The sequence below is a fragment of the Octopus bimaculoides genome, chromosome 5 (assembly GCF_001194135.2).
Source record: "Octopus bimaculoides isolate UCB-OBI-ISO-001 chromosome 5, ASM119413v2, whole genome shotgun sequence".
In the NCBI taxonomy this organism is placed as follows: Eukaryota; Metazoa; Mollusca; class Cephalopoda; order Octopoda; family Octopodidae; genus Octopus; species Octopus bimaculoides.
The window spans coordinates 118,361,299-118,370,888 of NC_068985.1; positions in this window are offsets into that span (position 1 = coordinate 118,361,299).

Genomic DNA, 9,590 nt, shown 5'->3' on the forward strand with positions numbered 1-9,590 from the left:
TTTTATTGCTCGAAAGTTTTAAGAATAACCCAAAATACTAGAATAATTTATTTTCGACTTCATTTTTATTGTTTTAATCTCGTTCTCGAAAACCTGTCGTCGTTGTGCTCAGTAAGCAAGGGAGATAATCGCTACTCACTGTATCACTATTCCGACTGTAAACACCACTAAAACTGATAGTAAATGTATTTACAGGTTTCTTTGCGTTTTCGTTCGCGGACTCCCACTGATATAGTTCTGAATGGTACTACTAAAGCAGCACGGTCCCGAACGCGCAGTCGCGCGTCCGCGCTAGCTAGTCGTGAGTGGTCGATCCTAACCCTAACCCTAACCCTAACCTTAAACACGTATTCATTTGCACACGCGGGTTGGGGATAGGGTTAGGGTTAGGGTTAGGGACAGGGTTAGTGTTAAGGTTAGGGTTAGGGTTAGGGATAGGGTTAGGGTTAGGGTTAGGATCGACCACTCAAGACTAGCTAGCGCGTTCGAGACCGTGCTGCTTTAGTAGTACCGTTCTGAATGCTAATTACGAAAATCACATACATTTTTGATACAAAACAAAAACAACAACGACAATAATAATAATGATGATGGTGATGATGATGATGATGATGATAACTGGCATAGCTGAGTGATAAGAAGCTTGTTTCCCAACCACATGGTTCCGTGTTCAGTTCCACTGCGTGTAACCTTGGGCAAATGCCTTTTTCTATACCCTCGAGCCGACCAACTACACTTGAATGAGGCGCGAAATAGCAAAAGAAGGAGGCTACCAGCTCTGAGAGAAATCGAAAGAGGAGGACTATATATAGTAGTGAAAATGGACGAATTGTCAACGAAAATCTACATCGAAAACATAACAGATCTAAACAGCCTTATATTCTACGCCGCTTCTGCCGCTGTGCAAACCCTTCGGGTTAAAAATGAAAGAAAAACGAAGGACAAAGCCCATGGTGGGAACGAAGTCTCGAGAACCAAATTGAACAGCTCAAGAGAGACTTTGGACAGTTACATGTACTCATAAAAAGAAGAGAGTGAGGGAAAAAACACAGCAACGAACTGCAAAGGAATTACAACATATGACGCAAAGAACTGCAAGTAGTTAAAGAGGAACTGAGACAAAGAATCAAAATAGTGTTCGGGAGAAAAATATACTAACAGAACAAATCAGTAACAGCAGAATAGACTCTTCGAGATCGACGAAAGAAAGTTCTGTAAACAACTGAACAATGAAGAGGAGCATCTATTGAAGCAGCAAGGAAATTCTGGCAAAACTCTGGAGCAATGGAGTCCAACATAATATAGGAGCAAGCTGGTTACTGGAATTTAAAAGAGACATGTAACTTGGAGTGGCACAAGAAAATGTAACAATCACGGATAAGAAAGTAAAAGAGATGATTAAGAAAAATACCAAACTGGAAAGCATCCGGACCAGATGGTGTCTAGGGTTTCTGGTTCAAGAATTTCTTAAGCATGCACAGTTATATACAGCCATTTTTACTGACTGTATAGAAAATTGAACCCTCAACATGGATGTCAAAAGGGAAGACAGTGCTGGTAAAGGATAAAGAAAAGAGAGGGGAAGTAAACAATTATAAACCTATTACCTGCTTACAATTACTCTGGAAATTATTAATTTCCATGGCTGATGAAAGATATAATTTTCTAGAAAAGGAGGATCTAGTGCCAGAGGAACAGAAAGGATGTAGGAGGAAATCAAAGTAAACTGCTGATCTATTATGCATGGATAGTAGAGTATTAAATGAGGCACAAGTAAGGAAGAAGAATTTAGCTGTTGGATCGATAGATTAGTGGAAGGCTTATGACAATGTCCCACACAGTTGACTCTTGGAGTGTCTTTAGGACGCTCGGAGTCAATGAGAAAATTAAACAACTTTTTGAAGAAAGCAATGAAAGTATGGGATGCAGAATTGACATGTGCACATGAATCGCTAGATAACGTGAAAATCCACAGGGGCTTTTCCCAAGGAAACTCGTTCTCGTCATTACTCCTCCTCATTGCGCTACTCTCCCTGATAGCATACGATGAAAATTCAGGCCTACCTGTGAGTTTATCAAATCCATGGTGAGAATAAATCACCTTCTTTATATGGATGACCTCAAGCTGTATTTAAACAAAGAGACAGACATAGACTCTGTGATCTAGACAGTAAGAGTATTCAGTAAAAATACTGAAATGCACCATGGGTTAAATAGATGCACAGTCCTAAGAATGAAAAGTGGCCGGAAGGTAAACTCTGATGGCATAAAATTTACACAAGATATCATTAGACTATTGTGGAATAATGAGGAGTACCAATATCTAGGAGTGCAGCAATCATACTGAGTTCAAATTTTCAGCTTGATTTTTCACAATGATATCTGGTCGGTTAACCTGAATTTCCCGATCAGTCTGAACACTGAAATTACAAAAGGATGGTAACTTCAGTCTTCTGGACTTCTGGTGTTTAACGTTCCTACCAATTCTTTTTGTGGGGGAAGTTGGATGTGCAGCATATTGATCTCTATATGTACTGAGCTGCCCGTCATGGATAGATGCATATATGTATATTTGTGTATGTGTATAGACATGTATATTTTTGTATACACATACACAAATACATATACATGTACAATACTTACATACACAAATATACATACATATACGCATAAACACATAAACACATAACACACACAAAATACATGAGCATAAGCGATTCGGCTGAAAAAAATTAAAGAAATAATTTTTTTTTACGGAAATTACCGAAAAAATACTTTCACTTTTCGTGTACGGTTATCGAAAGATTGAGAAAAAATTTATTTTTTACTTAAATCCCAGCAATGGACCACCGTTTGGCTAAACAAAACACGCATGTTACTTTCGCATTATCATTCCATAAAATGTGTTTATGGGGAGAAAAATATTGAAAAACATCGATACATGTCAGAGTGACAGAGAAACGAGGAAGGTACCAAATGGTCGTGAGATGTACTAGAAACAATAGTTAAATCTCCTAAATCACACACCTTTTCGTCTAAAAGTTATTTTAAAACTATAAACAGAAACAAATGGCAGATTCGGACTGTCCGTATTTTAAAACTATGATAATTTTTTTTTGTTTAGGCGCATAGTTCTGGGTTCAGTCCCACTGCGTGACACCTTGGGTAAGTGTCTTCTACTATAGCCTCGGGCCGACCAAAGCCTTGTGAGGGGATTTGGTAGACGGAAACTGAAAGAAGCCCGTCGTATATATGTATATATATATATGTGTGTGTGTGTATATGTTTGTGTGTCTGTATTTGTCCTCCCAACATCACTTGACAACCGATGCTGGTGTGTTTACATCCCCGTAACTTATCGGTTCGGCAAAAGAGACCGATAGAATAAGTACTAGGCTTCTAAAGAATAAGTCTTGGGGTCGATTTGCTCGACTAAAGGCGGTGCTCCAGCATGGCCGCAGTCAAATGACTGAAACAAGTAAATGAGTAAAGAGAGAGTAAATGATAGATTACAAACCGTTAAAAATCGGTTATTCAAAATTTCTACTTTTTTAAGCTCCTCCTCCCCTATCTTCTTCCTCCTCCTCCTCCGCCTCTTCCATTTCATCCTATTCCTTCCCTTCGTATACAACTCTCTGTGACTTTTTCATTTTAGACTTTTTACGAACACTCAGATCTATTTTAAACACCGGTGGCATTGATCACAAAAGTGTCTTCCATTTTTGTCTCCTGTTTCGAAAAATGTATCAAGCTGTAACTTGTTTAGATGTATTGCTTAAGGTTACACTTAAAGGTTACGGTTAGGAATAGGATTTATGATTAAGGTTTAGGTTAAATGAAGAAGAGATGTTTGTGTAGATGGGATCAGAAGCATTATTGATAAAGAGTAAAAGAATCATAGCAGCTGTCGTTGGCTGTTCAAGTGCGTGTTATTAAATGAAAAAACAGTTAGTTTGAATCACCATAAGACATTTTTGTGTGTAAATATATTGTTTATTATGTGTTCACCTTTTGTGGTGGAAGCATGTAATATGATACAAAAACATATGTATTTTACATACAAAGAAAGTTTTGATTTTTGCTTTTGCACTGAAAAAAGTAACATAATATTTGTATTACAGTATACATGCATGTGTGTAATGTGAACAGTCATTTTGAGAATGTGTGTGTGATAAAATATCTTCGTTTACGAATATATCTTGTGTCGAGGTGAATAGACATGTGAGTCGCACGTGGGAGATTGCGCGTGGAGCTGCAGAGAAGACATGTGTCTTTGACCGAAGCCTGGCAGAAACTGAGAGTTTCTATAGTGTAGCACAGAACGAGTCTAGTGTATCAAAGTGAGGCTAGACCCCTCATCGATATATTCGTCTGCTGTGCAGGTCGACTCACATGTAATATGTAGCTCTGTTACAGAATGAATAAATATGTATGTGTGTGTGTGTTGTTGTTGATGTTTTTGGTTTTTGCTTTTTTCCCCTCTTTCATTAAGTATCACTTCTTTCTCTCATTTATTATTTCCCTAGGGAACTTTGACCAGTCTCTTTGGTTCATCTCGTTTATTGTTTTAAAATTATTTTTCGTTCTGGTTTAAGAAGAAAAATTAGTCCGGCTTCGACTAACGTTTTACGGGAAAACTTTTGTAATCTGTATTTTCTGTATCGGAAGGTGCACCATTGAATTATGAGGGAGCAGTGCCGTCTAGAGCACCCCCTTATTGACGGATATGATTTCAATGCGTATACAAAATGGTGAGATGATTATATAGCTGGAATATCTTCTATTAAAAGTCTTCTGTTCAATCAATGATCACTTGGAATTAAGTAAAAAATCTAATTTAAAAAAAAAGGAAAATCAATTTAAAATTATGATGTTATGCATCGGCTAGTAATCGAACCAGCACGAGAAAAGAGTGTTCTACCACTGAGCCACCGAAACAAACAGCCGTTTCCTTTTTTTTTTTTTTTTTTTTATCAAATTTATCTACATATATTAAAATGTAATGAAGGAGACTAAAAAACATATGGAGTGGAAGTGGGTGACGGTCAGAGAGCTAAGTTGTTTTGCTCTGAGATCAAGGGATATCAGGTGGAAATTAATTCATCATACGGGACCATATAATAATAGAAGTGGCCGTTGCAAGATCTGCATCGCGGAGAGAGCCAAAATTCTTAAGGACTATACGAAACCTGGCACGTTAAATAATTGTAAAGAAGTTTTTTTTTTTTTATGTTTTCACTTCAAGCGCTATTTACTGGAAAATTGGATCTTCCTATCTGCTGGTTAAGCCGCTTCGGGTCTATAAGGGTTGCACCCCCCACCACTGCTTCAGGGGAGATAACCCGTCCTCATTAATGTTATTTTGTTAAGACGTATTTCTCGATTTTTGAGCGTTTCCTCACGTCCGCGACGTAGAAATTTTCGAATTTTTGTTTTTATATAGAGTCTGACTAGCTGTCCCCAAGGCTTTGGCTTTGTGGATGCTAAACTTTGAGTAACTCTATGTCCAAGATATAAAATTTTGTTGTAACAATTACTGCTCTATTCTTTAGAGTGTGTTTCTTTCTGATATATGTTTTTTTTTTATTAACTATATAAATATATATATCATTCAACTATGGTAGTAGTCGAATAATATTCTTAACGTAACTTTTTTGTCGCAGTCGGCGTCTTCCAATCAGTCTCATTAGTTCAGTTTTAATCGAAATCAAATTTACTTTTATGTTTGACTAGTGATAAGCTACATTTAGAAATAAAATATTTAAAATCTGGTGTAGTAGGTTTTATTAAGAGAAAAATGTATAGACCAAACTGGTTGACTGACGGGTAGTAACGACTGACATCGATAATTTGAATCTACACCATTCTTTTAATTTTGATTTAAAATTATTATGTTGATATTAGTATGAAAGAAAAATGTTAAAGGAATATATTGGTAAAGGTTTCGTAAAATTTTAACTATTAGAAAAAAAAAATTTAATTTTAATTCTCAAATTTTTATCAATTTTTTTTTTTTTTGCGTGATATTAAAGGGACACTACTCATATATGAAACAACTATTTCTTAGGCGCACACACAAAAGATAAAAGACAACACAAATCGATACAAAGAATTCTAATATTTATTTTCATTAGTCTAAATTATTTTCTGTAAGAAATGAAATTTTTTGCATAATTTTTTTTGTAGTATTTTTGAATAAATTATTTTAATAACAAGATTATTTAATAAAATATTTTAATTTTTAAAAATTTTTGTCTCTATGAGTAGGGCTGTTCTGAAAAGGCAAATGACAAAAATTCAAATATTTTAACAGTCAGTTTTCACTATTTTAAAATTTTCAGACATGGAGTTAATTATTTGCATACTAAAGATGACTTTATTTATAATTTATATGATTAAAAATTTTATTGCCTTCACAGTGTTTACCGTTTTACAAAATCAAACTAGAAAATTGGACAAATCAGAGAACAGAATTGAAAAAAATTAAAAAGTAATAAAAAAGAGAGAAAGAAGAATGAGAAAAAAGGATAAAAACAAAACAAAAACAATTCACCACCTTGGGTCGAAAAGTTGGCGATGGGAAACCTTCCTAATGGCTATTGAGACACGCTTGCAGCGTTGTCGCGGGTGATGGTGAGGCTGAGGTGCTGGAACAGCCAAGCACCTCACGAGCCTCACCAACTACCTCTGCAAGGTGAGTTACTGGTGAAGACAGGAATCTTGCAGTAGGTGGTCCGACTCCACCAAACGTTTTCGAACGCCACAGGATGGAAAATGTAGTTGGCTGACAGATCGCGGGATTTCAGGATTTTGTTTCGCTCGGCCGCAGAAGCTGTGGATCTCGCCCCGACTGCAGCATCCAGGATGAGAGAAGAAGCAAAGGAGTTGCTAACTGTGACATCCCAAACAAGGCATCTGCCTTGCGACCAGGGCACAGGGTGAGGCCGTCAGGTCTCTTCCCATCACATCTGGACAATCCAGATGGTTCCAAGATGGAGGGGATGTTTGCCCGGGCCAAGCACCTCTTGAGTGTCAGGTTCAACTCCGTATGACGCGTGAAGCGACCAGCATTCAGGCGGCAAGAAAGGCCATGGAGGTCTGTGGAGTCGAGGAGCCTGCCACAATGACAGATCAAACCCGTGCATACGTCAGCTCCCACTCTGAGGGCAATGGAGACACGAAGTTCGTCCAAGCTCAGTAGGCCACTAACATTAGCCACAGGGGTGGCATCAGTTTAGTCACCTGAGTATTTGGCGACAGCAGACAGTAAGCGGCACCTTGAAAACTGGTCCAACTGCATAAAGAGGGAGTCAAAGGTAGCTTTTAATGAATTTTTTCTTGTCCTCCACTTTTCCCGGTTTAATTGTTAAGAATATGGTTAGTGTACGTCCGCATTTTTCATTGGCTAGTATATATAACATAATATAATGTAATATAATATAATATATGTGTGTGTGTGTGTATAAATGGTAATAAGCAAGAGTCACTGTCATCCAACAGGTCTTCTTCATTTTCAATCTGCCATGTCGGCATGTATGGGCATGGTGAAAATAGCGAAATGTTAGCTCCAAGCAAAATATAGGTTAGTTAAAGTGTGTTGTTGAAATATTTAGTTAAAATATAGCAGTTGAAATGTCTCACAAACATTTTTTGACTAACCTAAATATTGCTTGGCGTTAACATTTAATTATTTTCCTCGATCGGGCGTTCTACTAGCGCAAATCAGTCAACATTGTTGACTGAATTATACATAAAGCTATTGCTTTATAAGTTTGTTCAGAGTGAATAAACTCGAAACATTGATAGATGGCGACACTGAACAAACCGTGGAGATATATTCTCCACGGTAACTGCAGTGTATTTTCCTTTTGGCAGTTGAAATATGACACAAAGATATTTTAACTATCCTAAATTATGCATATATCTATACATACATACATGCATACATGCACAGACACACACACACACACACGCATATATAATTGAAATTCGGTTGAATTAGGTACTTAAGTTGAAGCACTAAGTCAGAGTCCGGTATTATCCGCACAGCTGGAAGTAAGGTGAATAAAGTCAAAATAAGCAACAGAATATCAAGTAATAATGCAGTACGACCGTTTCAAGCGACTCCATTTAATTGAACAATGCAATCATTACGTCAGTTTAAATGCAATGTCATCTTCAGCTGCACAAATAAATAAATAGAATTAATATAATTTTCTCAAATACATTATCAGAGAAGAAGATGGAAGAAATTCATGTTTTCGCTATTGTAGCTAAGAATAGACTACACTTCCACGAATCGCATGAAGCCCATTGGAGTCATAGTGTTGTAAAGGATTGTAATTCATTTCTAATTCATTTATCTCTTTATCAACTACTAAATCTAAGACTAGAAGACTGAGTCTGTTTTGAATAAAAGACAAGAGTGCGTTGACAGCTCATGGCTAGGTGTGGTCATAAATATTGTCATATGTATCCCTTTTCCTCAGGGAGGACAGAAGACATTAGGAGTAGTCAATTGGATATAAAGTAACTGTCTCTAAAAAGAGGCTGGGTAGGGAACACTTTAAATCATGATGTTAATTACCAGTTAAAGGGGCAAGCCGCTAAGAAACCTAAGATGTTAATACAGAGGAAACTTTATTTTGAGGCACTGTGGGTGATTGTTTATAAACAATATTGTTATGTTGTATAAAGATAAAATTTAAGATTTTCAAAAATGATATCATAACCAAAATAAGTAAAATGTGTGTATATATAGGCGCAGGAGTGGCTGTGTGGTAAGTAGCTTGCTTACGAACCACATGGTTCTGAGTTCATTCCCACTGCGTGGCACCTTGGGCAAATGTCTTCTACTATAGCCTCGGGCTGTCAACGCACTCTTGAATTTGGTAGACGGAAACTGAAAGAAGCCCGTCGTATATATATATATATATATATATGTGTGTGTGTGTGTGTGTGTGTGTGTGTGTGTGTGTGTGTGTGTGTGTGTATGCATGTATGTGTGTATATGTTTGTGTGTCTGTGTTTACGTCTCCGTAACTTAGCGGTTCGGCAAAAGAGACCGATAGAATAAGTACTAGGCTTACAAAGAATAAGTCGATTTGCCCGACTAAAGGCGGTGCTCCAGCATGGCCGCAGTGAAATGACTAAAACAAGTAAAAAAGATATCAATTATAAACATCAAAATGGAAAGATTACATAGAATCAGTTTAATCTTCAAATTGTACACTATATGACTGAACATGAAAAGTGCGTTGGCCAATGTAATACAGGACATAAAAGAAAGAGATAGGCAGATAATACAGTTCTATATTTAAGAGATGAGGAATTATTTACATTATTTACATTATTTACATTTGACGGATATTTGTCCTCATCTTGTTTGTTGTTAACACAACGTTTCGGCTGATATACCCTCCAGCCTTCGTCAGGTGTCTTGCGGAAATTTCGAACCTGGGTTCTCATTCCTAACGATGTTACTATTATTATTATCATTATTATTATTATTATTATTATTATTATTATTATTAATCAGGTCGCTGCCGTGAATCGAACTCGGAATCTTGGAGTTAGTAGCCCGCTCTCTT